This window comes from Anabrus simplex, chromosome 4 (assembly GCF_040414725.1).
Source record: "Anabrus simplex isolate iqAnaSimp1 chromosome 4, ASM4041472v1, whole genome shotgun sequence".
In the NCBI taxonomy this organism is placed as follows: domain Eukaryota; kingdom Metazoa; phylum Arthropoda; class Insecta; order Orthoptera; family Tettigoniidae; genus Anabrus; species Anabrus simplex.
In genome coordinates, this window is record NC_090268.1 from 92,397,003 (window position 1) to 92,415,527 (window position 18,525).

The window sequence follows — 18,525 nt, forward strand, 5'->3', positions numbered from 1 at the left end:
TCCAGATTATCCAGTTTAAGAAGTACGAGAGAGTGTGGATGAAAGACAGACAATCAATCAGAGGTAAATTCTAAATTGCAAACTGGTACGTATCTTCGTATTCAAGCACATCCGTAACTGACGCAGATAATAGAATTCTGGAAAATTTTCAATCTGAAAGTGATACGGATCATCGAAGACCGGTGATTCTGAATTTCAAACTCACACTGATATTCGAGCCTAGCTGTATTCTGAATTTGAAACTGACACGGATAATCGAATACAAGCATGATATTAAACAAGGAACGAAAAGTAAGCTGTGTACGTCCGACGGTAGTGCCCTGGCCTTCTGATTGCGAGTTGGCAGGTTCGAGCCTGCCTCAGTACAATGTTATTTGAAGGGTCTCACATAGCCAGCCTTACGTCTGTAGTTTTTCTTGCTCGTAAAAGAGCTCTTCCAAGACAGGATTCAGGCACCACTGAGTCAAAACGGTAAAAGTAGTTTGTAGAACGTCACGTCGCACATTTGAATTTTCCGCCTTAAAGTACTCTTCAGGAGAAACTGTGAACTTAAAACTGGATCTACTTAAACTTTTGCTCTGAAGATGTCACTGTGTTAATTTCGTCGTGTTTTTGTTTACTATTTATCAAGAAGTTTGGACATTGTCTCATAGATGTCTCTACTAAAAAACTACGATCATGCACCCTGGTGCGAAGTGAAGGAACTTTTTTGAAGAAATTTTGCATTCGTAAGTTTTCTCTTTACTAAATTTCGTTCTCTCATTTGTGGGTTGACAATATTAATATTTTCTTTCCGCCAGTTTTGAACTTAACCAATCAATTATTTCTGTAATTAATTTTTGACCAATCGTGTCTTTCTTCTTCTTCGATTTTGTGTGTAACTGTGTACTGCGACCAATAAACGCCTGTGGCTGTGTCTTAATTATTCATGAAAGGTCTCGAATCTGCCCCGAAGATATAAAAACTGCTAATTTTCTTGTCTCTGGGCCACATCATCAACATTTAACTTAGTGTATGGACATGTAGCAGGAGGCGGGAAGCGCCTCTTTCTTCAGGCAGCAGTTCTTCAGTAAGGTAATTGCCGCTTAACATCTTTATTCCTTGCTAGCTCAGCAGTTTAACCCGCGGGGAAGGTCCGAAACCTTTACTATGTAACCTATCTTCAAAAAATTTCATATATCTTTAAGTGTAATTCGGGGATAGGGAGTGCTATACCCTCTCGAGCTCCCCATCATTTTGATTTGAGTTGACTACGTTTTCATAACCGATTTTCTACCCTTCCTTAATGTGTAAAATTTATTCTGTATACGAGTCACCTCCATAGTTTGGAAATAGCCCCTGTTTCATCGGCTGAGTGCCTCTTAGGTTTTAAGAAGTTTCATGTAGGAGTTCACTTTCACGCCTCCATTCATTTTGCACTTTGGGCCATTAACTTAACCTGTTATTTTTCTATTAAGGCCCAGTAGGTTGGGTACAAGATACCCCTGTTTCTTTGTAAGTGTGCCTTGAGGGCAGTTTATGCTAAAGTCTGTTGTGGCCTTTGGTAGGCTCAGAAAATTGAGAGCGGGTCAGCTCTTTTATATGTGGTAAAAGTGCCTCTAGGAGGCCTGATATGGATTTTGGAGCAAAGGCTCCTTGAATGAAGGGGTTTTCTGCCCTTTGGACAAAAATGTGCCTTGGTAAAGTTGAGCGGAGAGCTCAGAAATTGTAAAAAGTTGGGCTTGAAGGACAGATTGTTAATTTGTACCTAAATCTTGGCTTTACTGGTCTTGTACCTGATTGTCGGTTATTCGTTGACTTGTTGTTATTTGTTAAATTTTGTAAGTCTATGTGAGAATTGTTAAGTTTTGCTATTTTCGAAAATATAACCTTTAATGCAATTTTAATTCATATCTCGGCTTTGTAGTTAGACCCATTCACCCCGGCACCTTCCTTCACCTCTGCCTTTTCACCAAACCACGGTAACAATTATTATTATTATTATTATTGTACTGGGTTTATACCCGATAGCTTTCGAAGCAAGAAGCGGTGGGCCAAGGGAATGGGGCTTGAAGGCACATAAAGTTTGCCAGATAATAATTTATTATATAAATTAGTTTGCGTTACTTCAGTATACAAAGTTAAACAAGACCAGGGACGTGTCCCAATTTAAAGTACCATACTAAAAGAATTTAAACACATGTGACCAGCACAATATACTGATTAATAGAACATTCATTAGAAACCGGGGGGTCTAGCCCTATAAACAATAGGTGATTTACCTTACCAACACCTAACTTAGGGTCTCTTGGTATGCCAATCTGCTCAATAGTACCAAGAATCTGACTCTAACCAGTATAATCTTTACTAGAAAATACGCAAGAGCGTTTGCCACTAAAGTGTCATACATAACAGCAAGAACTTTAAATACATACTGCTAGCTCAATACATCACAGCCTTCTGTTCGCCTCTCGTTCTCAATTATTTCACACATTGACCAAAACTCTTTAAAGTTCAGAGACCGGAATAGTTTACGCTAATACAATTTTAAAACATTATTCGTCCCATACATAAGGACAGCATAGCAAACGAACTCAGGTCTACAGACCTTAAAATACCTCTATCATACATACTTTATTTTAAGTGAAACTTGCCCGGGGCAAAGAGCTATTGAAACCTTACGTAGGCTAAAGCCTTAAGTTAACATGAAATTCTTTACAATTGCAATCCGCTTCCTCAACTTTCATAACGCGCTACACAAGGGGTTCCTGTCTTAACGTCTTACCTCCACGTCTGGAGAGTCCTCGGTTCGAGGCCGCGGCGGGACCGGCTGCGAATGTGCAGCGAGCAAGTCAAGCAGACCGGAATCAGAATGACGGCAAGGAGCAGCAAGCGCTCGCCTGCCCAGCAGGGAGAGGCGCGCGCGCGCACTCAAAGGGGAGGGGAGTTTTGTCTCCAGACGTGCAGGCAAGAGGAGGATAGCCAACCTAAGGTAGAAAACACCCCAGGACGGGAAGAAACTTCCCTTTATCCTGGGGCCATGAGGACAACGTTTATTTAGGAAGGGCAATGCAAACATAATACAACATGACATATATAAATAACATCTAAATTAAAACAGCTTGCAAGCACAATTACACTGATAAAATAAAACGAAGAGTGAAAGAAAATCTTCACGGTACAGATCTCCCCCCTCAAAACTCCAAACAGGGTGTAAAGTTCTATAGTAAACGTTGGTTTACGTAGAAAGATTGTCGTTCAGGAGTAAGTTCCAGACCGCAAACAAGGTGGTCGTACATGCGACGAACATAACATTTCAGGCCACGTCACACCTCCCAGGATAGCATTTCATCTCACGTTTCGGAGAAAGGTTACCAGGAATCTGGAGAATAGAGTCCAATGCCCAGCAGGGCCGAGCGATGTAATAGTGCTTTATACCATAGCCCAGTTGAAAATCGCATCAGGACGAAAAGAGCCTGAGAGGCAAGCGAGCTCCATATGAAGATCCATCCAGGGAGCGTGGTAGCCCTGGGGCTCCGTGCATAAGAAGTGTCCATATTAGCCGTGAGGAACGGCTGCCGGAGATGTGGAAGCCGACAAGAGGCTCAACTGAGGGGCCCTCTCAGTGAGCAAACGGCGAGGCAGAAACTCCAGGCAACTGGAAAATAAATGCAGAGCCAATAGTATGTTTCTCCAAGATCCCAATTCAAGGGGAGGGACGGGCACAGAGAGGGGAGAGCGACCGCACACAGAATAACCGAGGACAGACGTGGAGGTAAGGAGCATAGCCAAAACCGAATAGGAAGGGGAGGGTAATGCAGGAAAGGATGAGGAAGCGGAAACATTACAAATTCAAACAATAATTTAATTTAACGCCCCATAAACATAAACACAATTTACCTTAGAAATACCAAGAAACCCCACACTACAATACAGAAGCAAGGCAAACTCATTCCACTTTAAACCAAAGAAAACTTAAGCAGGCTTAACCTGCGAGAGGTGGACCCTAAAAACCCTTCCGTCACTAGGATCTCTAAGAAGTTGAGTTACGGGAGTAAGAAAATCCACTACCGTACAAGGCCCCCGAAACCGAAGAGCTAATTTACCAGAGGGGGTGAAATTCTTCACAAATACACTGTCACCGACGGCGATGCTCGAGGGGCTACGCCCCTGATTGTAACGCTCCTCTTTCTTCAAACGATAACTCTTAAGATTATTCAAAGCACGCTTCCAGGTGGCCCTAATGTCAGGGGGATCGATGTTCTCAGGCAATAGTTCACCAATGCTCCACAAGTTGCATAAGGGAGAATTAGGGACAAACGAAAACATTAAGGAGAAGGGGGTCGCCTTATGGGCCTCATGATTAGCGGTATTAAAGGCGTAAGCCAACCAGGGAATCGAGGTGTCCCACCTCAAAACATCTTCGTGGTGGAAGGCAATGAGGGCAGAGCGCAAATTACGGTTGACCCTTTCGGCGTACGAAGGTTGGGGATAGTACGCCGAGGTGGTAACATGAGATATGGAAAGACTAAAACAAAACTTTCTGAATAGGTTGGAAGTAAAGGCTTTAGCGTTATCTGAAACTAAAACCTGGCAGGGACCAAAGACGGAAAAAATAGACTTCAAGCACCTTACGGTAGTTTCAGCGGTAACGAGTTTAGTTGGGAACAGCCACGTAAAACTAGTAAACCCGTCAACACAAACCAAAACGAACCTGTTCCCATCTCCCTTAGATTTAGGTAAGGGTCCAACGAAATCGATGAAAAGACGCTGCATGGGGCGCGTAGCTTGAGTCGAGGAGAGAAACCCTACCTTAGAATTCAACGCTGGCTTACTAACTCTACAGATTTTACAAGCCTTAACCAACTCCCGTACTTCACCATCTAGACCCTTCCAAATTAAATTCTCCCTGATTCTCTCCCTCGTTTTGAACACTCCCAGATGCCCCGCAAGAGGAGTCTCATGATAATATTTAAATATCATGGGTACTAATATAGCAGGTACCACCACCTTCATCTTTTGGTCGTGCCTAGCGGGACAACAGAGGACCCCATTTCTCAGAACATACGTAGGGAGGTGTTTCCCACTCTCCAAATCTCGCACAATAGGACCTAACACCGGATCTTCGCTTTGAAACTTGGCAACATCATGGTACAAAAGCGGGGTGTCAGACAAAATCGCGCCCGTAAGGGTCTGTGAACCATTAAGCAGGGGAAGGGACGAGTCGTCGTCTTGAACCTCGGGATGACCAAATATACGACTCAAGGAGTCAGCCAAGACATTATCGGTGCCCCGAATATGACGCACGTCAAATTGGAACGCCAAAATACGAATCGCCCACCGAGCTAATCGACCAGTTTTCCTTGGCCTACCTAACACCCAGCTCAATGCCTGGTTATCCGTCTCCAGCTCGAATTTTACGTGCTCCAAGTACATACGGAATTTTTCAAGAGCGAATAATACAGCCAACCCTTCCAGCTCATAAATCGAGTACTTGGACTCAAGGGGCGAAAGCGTCCTAGAGGCATAAGCAATCGGACGTCTCCCAAACTCTGACTCTTGCAACAATACAGCCGCTACCGCAGATGAAGAGGCATCGGTTTGCACGATAAAGGCTTTAGAAAAGTCCGGCATGGCCAAGACCGGGGCATTCGAAATGGCTAACTTAAGGTCGTCGAAAGCCGCTTGCTGGGACGGACCCCACTCAAATTTTACCCCTTTACGACGCAACAAATTAAGCGGAGCCGCACGCTTAGCCAGATCCGGGATAAACTTCCGAAAGAAATTGATCATGCCCACAAAGCGAGCAACTCCTTTCACATCGTTCGGAGGACGGAACTCAGGAATCGCCTGAGTACGTGACAGATCCACAGACACGCCCTCAGCCGACACAATGTGCCCCAGGAAGGACATCTGCGGTTTCGCGAAAGAAACCTTAGACAGCTTGACGGTCAACCCGGCGTGGCGAAGACGAGTCAAGACTTCACGTAGATGTAAGAGATGGTCTTCAAATGTCTCAGAGTACACAACGACATCATCTAAATAATGATAAAGGTACTCGAACTTGACGTCCGAAAGAGCTTATCCAAGAGCCTCGTGAGCACAGCGGCTCCAGTAGAAATTCCGAAAGGCAGGCGGCAAAATTCGTATAAATTCCAATCGGTAGCGAAGGCGGTCAAATGGCGCGATTCTTCCGCGAGAGGAATTTGATAATAGGCTTGGTTTAAGTCTAACACGGTGAAATACTTGGCCTTCTTAAACCAAGAAAAGCACGAGTGCAAATCCGGGAGAGGAACCGACTGTAATACAATCTTATTCAAAACCCTGTAATCCAAAACAGGCCTAAATCCACCTTGAGGTTTAGGGACGAGAAAAATAGGTGACGAATAGGCAGACGTAGAAGGCCGAATAATTCCCTCCCGAAGCATATTATCGACAATCTCCTTCAAAGCCTTCATCTTAGGAGGAGAGAGTCGATAAGGGGGAATCCTGACGGGGATCGAATCCAAGACCTCAATTTTATATTCTAAGATGTTTGTCATGCCTAATTTTTCCGTGAATACATCAGAAAAGGTATTACACATCTCCCTAATACTCTGCGCCTGTTCCTCAGGTAGATGGCTAAGATCACACACCATCTCACTCTGAGGGGGCGTGACGGAAAATATCGAAGCAGAATTAACGAAAGTTAACGGAATCTTCACTGTCTCACAAAACTTGAACCAGCAGGAACGGTCCTGGAGGTCCAATACTAATCCAGAATAGGAAAAGAAATTCGTCCCCAAAATAACAGGGCACGACAAATTTTTTGCAACATAAAAGGAAAACCTCCAAGTAAAATTGGAGACACGGACTTTACATTTAACCAAACCCATAATTTCAACTTTAGATGAATTAGCAGAAACGCAAGTAATGGAAGTAGGTTCTAAATTGGAAAACTTACAAATAGTTTTATGAGCGACATACCACTGCTCACTAAGCAGAGAGACTACACTGCCAGAGTCCAAAAGCGCAGAAACAGGCTCGTTGCCAAGTTCGACCTTAATGAAAGGGACACATCCTCTAACATCAGCGGAAATGCGCGAACACTCCACCGGACACGTAATAGAGGACTGATTTGCCGGGACATCTTTACTGCGGTTATCCAAGGGGGTTCCATCGGTGAAAGAATCCACACTGGCCCCCTGTCCTAGTCAACTGGAACTCGGGTTCGTGGTACAACGTCTCGCCACATGTCCAGCAAGGCCACAGCGAAAACAAATGACACTGCCACTGCTAGGAGAAATGTTCACCTCAGGTGCCACACGAGGTGGCCGCGCGCCCAGCGCACAAGAAGGACAGCGGTTTCGTAAATGATCAACGGACCCACAGGCATAGCATTTCCTAGCATTAACCGGCTTTCGTAACATAGGGGTACTAGCAACATTAGCTGGCAAGGACTCACTACCCGTACGTAAGGAGTCCGCATGGCGAACCCCTTCGGCCGAGACGACCATAGCCTCCAATTCAACAAAAGAGTGGGGGTGAGCCACGAAGCACAAACAAGACCTATAGATGGGTGAAATCCCCTCCACACTCGTAGCAACCATCTGCTCTTCAGAATAATCGAGAGCAAACACCCTCGCATAAAATCTAATATCAGAAATAAAGGCAGACAACGATTCCTCCATACGTTGTACCCTGAAATAAAACATCTGAATAAATGAATTGAGAGCCCTAGATGGAATATAATGGATCAATAGATACGCATGAAACTGCTGAATGGACATTTGCTCGGCAATAGCGCTGACGATTTTTTGAGAAAGCACACCATCCGTATGTAGGTATATAATCTGTAACACTTGCTCATGCGATAACCCGAAAACTGAGGCGTGATCATGAAATTCGACGAAAAATCGAAGAAAAGACACCGCGTCACTAGCTGAATTAACAGTACCGTAGAGCTCCCTTTGACATTAATGTCAGCGGGTGAGGAATGCTAGAAAAGGCAGAGACATAAGACGGTACGGTGGGCCGTACAGATTGCTGATCAGTAAACGCACCATTCTCCGTAGGTTTACTTAGCTCCTCTCCAAGAAAAATAGAACTGGCAGGAACCGACTTAGATTTAGTTACCAAATTAGAAAGCCATTGGTCAATTTTCTCTAAGAGATTAAGAGCTTTAGTCTCCAATCCCTTAACCTGGCTTCTTATTTCCTCGCCTAAGTCCAAGGAGAGAAGGTCTCCGATACGATGGACATAATGGGTCAAACGACCTTGAACTCTTCGAAGCTGATGATGTGAAGCGACATCACTTTCTAAGAAATCGATTACTGAAAGAATATCAGAAAGATTCGCGTCAATCAGGGCCGCCGCAGACCCGACCTCGTCGTCAGTACATTGAGGGACAGAAATAGCCCTATCTAAGCTTGACCTTAATAAAGCTTCATCACCCTTCACTGTACCTCTGGATTCAACACTACGCATTTTTAGCTCATATAGTAGCTCCTCCTTTCGGAGCGCCCCCAGGTAGGGAACGTCACGAGTAGACATTTTAAGAAAGGCCAAAACTCAAGAACTACTCTGACGAAAGAACTTCCAGCCTCCACCCCTACACAAGGTTAACTGCCAAGTATAAGTAAGATAAGCCCCATTCAACCATGGTCTGCTACCAGAGTTTGTACTGGGTTTATACCCGATAGCTTTCGAAGCAAGAAGCAGTGGGCCAAGGGAATGGGGCTTGAAGGCACATAAAGTTTGCCAGATAATAATTTATTATATAAATTAGTTTGCGTTACTTCAGTATACAAAGTTAAACAAGACCAGGGACATGTCCCAATTTATAGTACCATACTAAAAGAATTTAAACACATGTGACCAGCACAATATACTGATTAATAGAACATTCATTAGAAACCGGGGGGGGTCTAGCCCTATAAACAATAGGTGATTTATCTTACCAACACCTAACTTAGGGTCTCTTGGTATGCCAATCTGCTCAATAGTACCAAGATTCTGACTCTAACCAGTATAATCTTTACTAGAAAATACGCAAGAGCGTTTGCCACTAAAGTGTCATACATAACAGCAAGAACTTTAAATACATACTGCTTGCTCAATACATCACAGCCTTCTGTTCGCCTCTCGTCCTCAATTATTTCACACATTGACCAAAACTCTTTAAAGTTCAGAGACCGGAATAGTTTACGCTAATACAATTTTAAAACATTATTCGTCCCATACATAAGGACAGCATAGCAAACGAACTCAGGTCTACAGACCTTAAAATACCTCTATCATACATACTTTATTTTAAGTGAAACTTGCCCGGGGCAAAGAGCTATTGAAACCTTACGTAGGCTAAAGCCTTAACATGAAATTCTTTACAATTGCAATCCGCTTCCTCAACTTTCATAACGCGCTACACAAGGGGCTCCTGTCTTAACATCTTACCTCCGCGTCTGGAGAGTCCTCGGTTCGAGGCCGCGGCGGGACCGGCTGCGAATGTGCAGCGAGCAAGTCAAGCAGACCGGAATCAGAATGACGGCAAGGAGCAGCGAGCGCTCGCCTGCCCAGCAGGGAGAGGCGCGCGCGCACTCAAAGGGGAGGGGAGTTTTGTCTCCAGACGTGCAGGCAAGAGGAGGATAGCCAACCTAAGGTAGAAAACACCCCAGGACGGGAAGAAACTTCCCTTTATCCTGGGGCCATGAGGGCATGAGGACAACGTTTATTTAGGAAGGGCAATGCAAACATAATACAACATGACATATATAAATAACATCTAAATTAAAACAGCTTGCAAGCACAATTACACTGATAAAATAAAACGAAGAGTGAAAGAAAATCTTCTTCACGGTACAATTATTATTATTATTATTATTATTATTATTATTATTATTATTATGATTATTATTATTATTATTATTATTATTATTATTATTATTATTATTAAGGTAGGGGCCCATTACCCTGTATATGGTCCTTTCTCGACTTTACAGGTATGCTCCTTTCAACTCTTCTTGTATACTTTCCTAGATGCAAATGATCCGCTGAAAACACGTCCCTGAGTACAAATGCGACCGAAAGGGAGAAGCTCATTGATATTTCATGGCTAGTTAATGTAACTGGGGAATGAGCTCTTTATATTTATCCAAAGTTCTGGAGTCATAAATCTTCCGCCCTCTTCGAGAGACTTTTTAAGGACACCTTCAAAAATTGCGTACTTATACTGTATCTTATAATAAGGTAACTCCAACGACACACCTTCGCACATAACCGTTTATAAGAGGTAGTGGTGGTGGTGGTGGTGGTGGTGTTCGAGGTGATTTTTGTTTCAAGCAACCATCCTCTATATATCACTAAACAGAGAGAAAATAATGGAAGGGAACCGACACTTCAACAAATGAAGATATCGACCAAAGAAAGACAAGGGCCACGAAGGGCGTGAAAATGAAAGTCTCCCAAGGCCTCTAATGCTCTAATACCGTCGGGGTCGGAAAGGAACCAGCGTTGACTAAGGGGGGTCGGATATGATAGATGAAAGTGAGGAGCCTGGCACAAGTAAGTGGAAGCAATGCCAGGAGTCAGTTAAGGGCCATATGGTCGCAACCCACACTCCCAAGTTGAGATTCCCTCGGACTCCTTTTAAGTCGCTTTTTACGACAGGCAGGGGATACCGTAGGTGTTATTCTACCGCCCCCACCCACAAGGGTTCCTACTTGTTAGGCCACTTTAAACAATAAATATTATTATTATTATTATTATTATTATTATTATTATTATTATTATTATTATTATTATTATTATTATTATTATTATTATTATTACAGACATTTGTTACGTGTACAGTCCAATTTAAGGTCTAGTTCATTACAACACCTTAGTTTGTCACTAAGGTGTATAATATTGAAACAATTTTGAATTAAATATAGCCATCCTGAACGGTCTATAGAGCCAAGAATAACGGCCGAGGGGATTCGGCTTGCCGACCCCACGAACATCTATACCGCTTTTCATGACAGTTTAATCCTGATGTACCACGAACCTGCTACGCAGGCGTAGCAGGGGGAGAGGTGATACTCCCACGTGGCGCGTCCCAGGTGACTGGTAGGGGGTCCTAACCAGCTTGCCGGCGGACATGAGGGAAATAAAATACCTCCCCCTGCGGGTGGGGGACGCACATGAACAATACACACGCGGTATCCGCTGCCTGTCGTAAGAGGCGACAAAAAGGGGTGACCTTGGCGCGGACATGGACTGCGGTTTGGTATAATGTGATGGAACTCCTGTGGATGGGAGAGGCTGAATACATCCATAGGTAAACCCTGCCTGTCGTAGAAGGCGACTTAAAGGGTCATGTGGCCATGGTCCCCTCTTTATTTTTTATTATTTTTTCGAGGGTCAGATGTAGACAACTCAAAATTTTGATGTGCGTGCTGCTCGGCGATGGAGCTCCTATGTGTGCGACTACGCTCAAAAGCCCGTGCCAGCAACCACCCAGGACGCAGCGGGTGGGAGTGTCATGTACCCGGGCTGTAGCATCCGCCTGACAACGCAGGTCCCCGCACAGCCGAATGCCAGAAGGACATATTCTTATTAATTATTTTTATTTATTTTTTCCTATTGTTAGTGCTCTGTACACGCTATGGGGTACAAGCTATTGCGGGTGACTGGAGGAAGGGAGTCCTAGTGCTCATTGCCTCAGTCATCCCGTATTAGGCATCGTCCAACATCGGACCCCGGGCAATACCTGCTACGACCAGGTGGGTAATGCCTTGGCTGCTTGGTTCGGCTACAGAGACCCCTGATCGGAGTGGATGGCATTCGGGGAGGATGATTTCGGGTATGGCGCCGAAACAACTTCCGCCTGCCACCTCGGGTAGTTCGCTACCCAAGTCTCTAACTTTCGATGCCCTAAGGGGGCAACCCCTTGGGAACAAGCGCAGCGACTTAGTCTGGGTTCCAGCTTCCCTAGGTTCCTGGTTGCTACCAGGACCGATGGGCACGACTTCAAGCTGGTGAAATCGATTCTATTTAGTCGCCACATTGAAGGTGTCTACGGTGAACTGGAGGACCTGAAGAAAATGCGCAATGGCAGTTTGCTTTTAAAGACGAGCACTGCGCTCCAAGCAGATTGGTTGCTTAAGTGCGACCACTTTGGCGACATCCCCGTCAAAGTGAAAGAGCACAAAAACTTGAATCTGGTTCGTGAAGTTATTTTCCACCGTGATCTCGTACTGAACACTGACGATGAATTGATGGAAGACATGAAGCACCGTGGCGTGATCCACGTCCGGCGTATCACACGCAAAGTCAACGGTGAAGACATTGCCACGGGTGCGTTTATAGTCTCCTTCAAAATGTCAGTGTTGCCAGAGAAAGTGAAGGTGACAACCTATCGTTGCGATGTGAGGCCGTACATCCCGCCTCCTATGCGGTGCTATCAATGTCAGAGATTCGGACACATGGTATCTCGTTGTTCGAATCAGTCAGTGTGTGGTACATGTGGGAAAGTAGCTCGCGGCGTGGAGGAGTGCACATCTCCGTACAAGTGCACTAACTGCTCTAGTCATCATTCTCCTCGGGATCGGAACTGTCCGACCTATCTGAGTGAGAAGAAGATCCAGGAGATCAAGACCCTGGATGGTCTTTCCTACCAGGAAACGCGCCGTAAGTTTAATTCTCTGAATGCACCGGCCAAGACACTAGACTTCAGCTTGATAGCTCAGTCCCTGCCAGGTTCCTCATTTTATCTGCAACACCTGTCCAGAAGATCGCTGCGCCTGCGAGCAACGCCGCAAAGAGAACAAGCTCGAAGGCTGGTCCATCCCAGCCTTCGACCACCAATATGCCTGTGCCGGCTAAGAAACCTACGCCGGCACAGAAGGGGAAGAAGACAACGTCTCCTTGCCCTACCTTCCCCTACAAGGTCGGCGAAAGCCGCGCCTAAACCGGCGGAGGCGGCATCGTCGACCAGGGCTGGAAAATTCACTCCCAGCCCGCCTAAACAAGAATCGACGGCGGGGAAGAAGAGCGCCCTTAACAGGCGCTCTTCCAAATCTCCTACCAACGGGGCGTCACGCCCTCCACCTGGAGGGCCCGATTCTGCGTCAGCAGGTTTTCCTTCGGGGAAACCTGCGCGCTCCCCTCGTGGGCAGAAACCCCGCACCCGGACTACGTTGAAGAAGTTGAAGGCCTGCATCACCTCGTCTGATGACGAGGAGATGCACATGCAGCACGAATCTCCATCTTCGGATGGGGATGTGAGTGTAGGTTAGGTTAGGTAGCATTCCGTTGCTCCTATCCTGATCCTCAGAAGTCCACACTTACAATATGGCACTGTTACAATGGAATTGTAACGGTTATGATAGGCATCTTGCTGAGTTGCGCCAGCTCATTAACGAGTATTTGGCGAGTATAGCCTGTATTCAGGAAACAAATTTCCGACCAGATCATCATACGGTATTGCGAAATTTTCGACTATACTCGACAGAACGACATTATGCTCACCGGGCTTCCGGTGGCGTTGGCATTTTTGTCCGTTCTGATACCTACAGCGAGGAGGTTCCACTAAGAACCCCGCTGGAGGCTGTAGCTGTTCGCGTTCCGCTGCCTGTCATAACAACAGTGTGTAATGTCTATTTTCCGCCAGGGCTACCTCTTAACATAAATGATGTCACTGATCTTCTACATCAGCTTCCACCTCCCTTCCTCTTCCGCTTTTAACGCCCATCACCCCCTCTGGGGCTCTGAGACGCCTTGCCCCCGGGGAAGAGAGCTGCAAACATTGGTAACAGACCTGGATTTATGTATTTTGAACACAGGGGAACCAACACACTTCAGTGTACGTTACGGCACATATTCTCGCATAGACATAAGTCTATGCAGCCGAACGTTGGTTCCGCTGTTTCGGTGGAACACACACGACGATCTTTGTGACAGTAACCATTTTCCCATCATTCTTACTTTGATGAACCAAAAATCCGTCGAGGATCCCGCTCGATGGATTCTTAAACATGCTGATTGGCCAAGGTACACATCACTAGCTGTCTTTAACGATGATATCAGGCGGACCGTCGGCGAGGAAATTACTTATGTCACCCAAGTTATTCTTGCTGTTGCTGAGGAGTCCATTCCGTTCTTCTCGGGGACTCCTCGCCGAAAGCTCGTTCCTTGGTGGAACGAAGAAATAGCAGCAGCTATCAAAGAACGCCGTCGTGCTCACAAACGTTACCGTAGACAGCCTACTGCGGCCAACTTGGTAACATTTAAGAAATTCCGCGCTAAGGCGCGGGTTTTTATTCGCCAAAGTAAGAAGTCTTCATGGGAGAGATATGTGTCGTTTATGACGTCACACACTCCATCATCTCAAGTGTGGACTAAACTTCGGCGTATTTCGGGTTCCATGGATCATCTTCGGTACCGGGAATTTCTATTGCAGGCAATATCGTCACTGAACCATTCTCGACTGCTAACCATCTTGCTCTCCATTTCGCGGACGTGTCTGGCTCTGGGAATTACCATCGTGACTTCCTACCTCTGAAGCGGGAGGCAGAACGTCGTCATCTCCGTTTTGCCACTCAGGCTCCAGAGGACTATAACGTGCCCTTTACGGAGTGGGAACTCCGTAGCGCATTAGCGCTTTGCAAGGGCACGTCTCCTGGACCAGACAATATCCATAACCAGCTGTTGAAACACCTTAGTGAGGACAGTCTTCCATATCTCCTTCGTGTGTTCAACCGAATCTGGATGGAGGGTGACTATCCGTCTCAGTGGCGAGAGGGCATCGTCATTCCTGTCCTCAAGCCTGCCAAAGATCCTAAATATGCAGGAAGATATAAACCTATTTGTCTTACCAGCTGCCTGTGTAAGCTGTTTGAGAGGATGGTAAATCGCCGCCTTGTGTGGTGTCTGGAGAAACAAGGACTCTTGTCCGAGTACCAATGTGGATTTCGAGCCGCTCGATCCACCACAGACCACTTGGTACGCCTGGAGAGCTCTATCCAGGATGCGTTTCTCCGCAAACAGCATTTGGTAGCTGTTTTCTTTGACTTAGAAAAGGCCTACGACACCACATGGCGATAAGATATCCTTTCAGTCCTGCATCAACGGAAATTCCGAGGTAACTTGGCGGTTTTCATTGCGAATTTTTTGTCCCTCCGTCTATTCCGTGTCCGAGTAGGGAGGACATATTCGCAATACAACGTTCAAGAAAATGGAGTCCCGCAGGGATCGGTTCTTAGTGTCACTCTGTTCGCGATTGCCATAAAAGGTATTGTTGCTGCTGCTGGTCCAGCAGTAATACCGTCGCTATATGTGGACGATTTTGCTCTGCACTATAGCTCGCACAGTATGGCAGTCGCAGAGCGACAATTACATCAACCTCTCCGGAAGGTGGAGCAGTGGACCTTTGAACATGGTTTTCGGTTTTCTACTGCAAAGACCTCCGTTGTCCACTTTTGCCGTCAACGTACTCTACATCCCGATCCTGAACTTTCTCTAGGAAATGTCGCTCTTCCCGTGGTTGACACTTACCGATTTCTTGGGCTCCTTTTCGACAGTAAATTATCGTGGGAGCCACACGTGCGGGAGCTAAAAGTGCAATGCACCAAGAGGCTAAATCTCTTGAAATTTCTTAGCAGCACTAATTGGGGAGCTGACCGTGCGGTGCTCCTACGATTCTACAGGGCACACGTTTTATGTAGGTTAGGCTACGGCAGTGCAGCATATGGCTCCGCAGACCAAGCGTTCTTGCGAAGCTGAACAGCATCCACCACGCCGGGGTTAGGTTTGCGACGGGAGCGTTTCGTACAAGCCCCATCGCTAGCCTGCTCGCTGAGTCTGGTGTGCCGCCTTTACACCTGAGGCGCCACCAAATGCTTCTTTCGTATGCTGCTCATTTGCGACAGATGCCACTTCATCCCAGCTATCCTTGCGTATTCAACAATGGCAACCATTTTCTGTACGCTGCTAGTCCTCGAGCAACGCGGCCGGTTGGCATACACTTGGAGAGCAGTTACAGGTTGTTTAACGTACGTTTGGTTCCATGCCTTGTCAGACAACCGAGTGGGGCACCTCCGTGGGTAGTTCGACGTCCTGAAATAATCCTGGACCTACACACTGGCCCGAAGGAAAACACGGACCCTTCGATTTATCGGAGGCTCTTCCTGTCCGTTGTTGGCCGCTATCCAGGTTCAGTCGTCGTCTACACCGATGGTTCAAGGACAGATACGAAGGTGGGCTGTGCGTTCGTTGTCGACAATGATCGGTTTCTTTTTGCTCTCCCGGACACCTGTAGTGTGTACACGGCAGAGCTCTATGCTATCTGCAGATTTCTGCGGTACGCACTATACAATGAGCGCCGACACTTTCTTGTGTGTACTGACTCCTTGAGTTCGCTTCAGTCTATCGATACCTGTTTCCCTCAACACCCTCTGGTGCAGCGGATCCAGGACCTGCTGGCCGGGTGTTGGGATGCCGGCAGCAGAATCACGTTTCTGTGGCTCCCAAGCCACATGGGCATAGAGGGGAAACGAGTTAGCAGATCAGGCTGCCAAGGAGGCAGTCACACTGCCCCCGTTGCCTTTCAAGGTTCCAGCAAGTGATATTCGCTCTCAGCTAAGACATCTGGTTATGTCCCTTTGGGAGATGGAGTGGCAGGCCATTCCACCTCCCAATAAGTTGAGAGCGATAAAAGGAACAACGAAGGTGTGGAAGACTTCCCTTCGGGCTTCGCGGCGGGAAGCCGTGGTATTATGTTGTCTTCGTGTCGGCCATGGTTTCGTGACTCACTCGCATCTTTTGAAAGGAGAACCTCCTCCGGTGTGTACCTGCGGTGACCATCTTACCGTGGTACACATCCTTACGGAGTGTACGGACCTGGTTGATCTTCGCCGTAGTCTTAACCTCCCGAATACCATCTCCCTTATCCTGCGTGATGACGTGCAGTCAGCAGACCTCGTCATCCGCTTTATGAGGGATAGTGGTCTGTTTTACCGTATGTAATGATGTCCTTTGTGCTTGTATCATTGTGTCAATTACGCTCTTATCCTATTGACTTCATTTTAGTTTGTGTTGCGTATTTGAATGTGTTCTTTTAACGTCTAATGTAAAGTATGTATGTATATATATCTGTACTAGCAGGCAATGCCTTATTCCATTGTCTCCTGTAATTTATCTTATTTTGTTCCAAAATAAGGCATTGCGAATTCGATCCACTGATTGTTTTAATCTCATACTCATTTTTCATCGCCATTTTTTTAAATTCTAATCAGTGGCTACGTTTTAAAATTTTAACTGTCATATGTCATTTCGTCCATCTCGTTCCATTAGGGGCCGATGACCTTCGATGTTAGGCCCCTTTAAACAACAAGCATCATCATCATCATCATCAAATCTTACACTCGCTGGTCTCACAAGGCTCGAATTACAAATAGAAATAGTTTTACACAGGGGTATCTAGTACTCAACCTACCGGGCCTTTGCGGAAAAGAACAGGTGAAATAAATGGCCCGAACACAAAACTGAATGGAAGCGTACACTGCGCTCCCAGATAATGAAATATTAAAAACCTACAGGGCTCTCGGCCGATGAAACTGGGGCTAGTCCCAAGCTACTGAGGTGGCTCGCATGGAAATAACTTTGATATATTACAGGAAAGGAAACAGTTACGAAATCGTAGTCACCTCAAACCAAGATGAAGGGGAGCTGGAGAAGGTAACTCACTATCTATCCTCGATTTGCAGTTAAAGACTTTATGAAATTTTACATGAAAAAGAAGACGTTTACATTAAAACGGTTGCATAGTTAAAAATTCGGAACTTCACCTCAGATAAGTATGCGGAAACAGCAAGAAGGATTGAATTTATGTGGTCATTACCTGGCTGATGTACTGACTGCCGACGAATGAGGCGTCCCGCCTCCTGCCTTAACACACACACTCAGAAAGACGACGATCCATTGACAAGGAAACTCGAAAAGCCGCAACTTATATACCCTTAGGGAAGGTTCGAGAGAATTCAGGACTAATCCGGACACACCCTCTCAATTTTATTGGCTGAACCCAAAAGTGACACTCCAAACCGAACAAGAAACCTGCGATAGACTAAAAATTAATTACAGAAAACGTTCATTGGCCAGATTCAAACTGGCGGAATGAGACAGAAGTGTTGCAAACCTATTATTACATAAAAAAAACAAATGAAAGTTGAGAAAACCTATAAAGACAAAACTTCTTTCAATAACACTTTCTTTACCTTGCACCAGAGTGCATGACTATAGTTTTTCCACGAACCTGCTACGCTGGCGTAGCAGGGGGAGAGGTGATACTCCCACGTGGCGCGTCCCAGGCGGCGGATAGGGATGTCCTAACCGGCTTGCCGGCGGACTTGAGGGAAATAAAATACCTCTCGCGGACCAAACACACACCCCCTGTGGGTGTGGGAGGCAGACGAATAATACACCCACGGTATCCCCTGCCTGTCGTGAGAGTCGAGTAAAAGGGGCGACCAAGGGCTGATTGTATTAGAACTATGAAACTACGTGTGATTAGTACCATCACACCTTGGG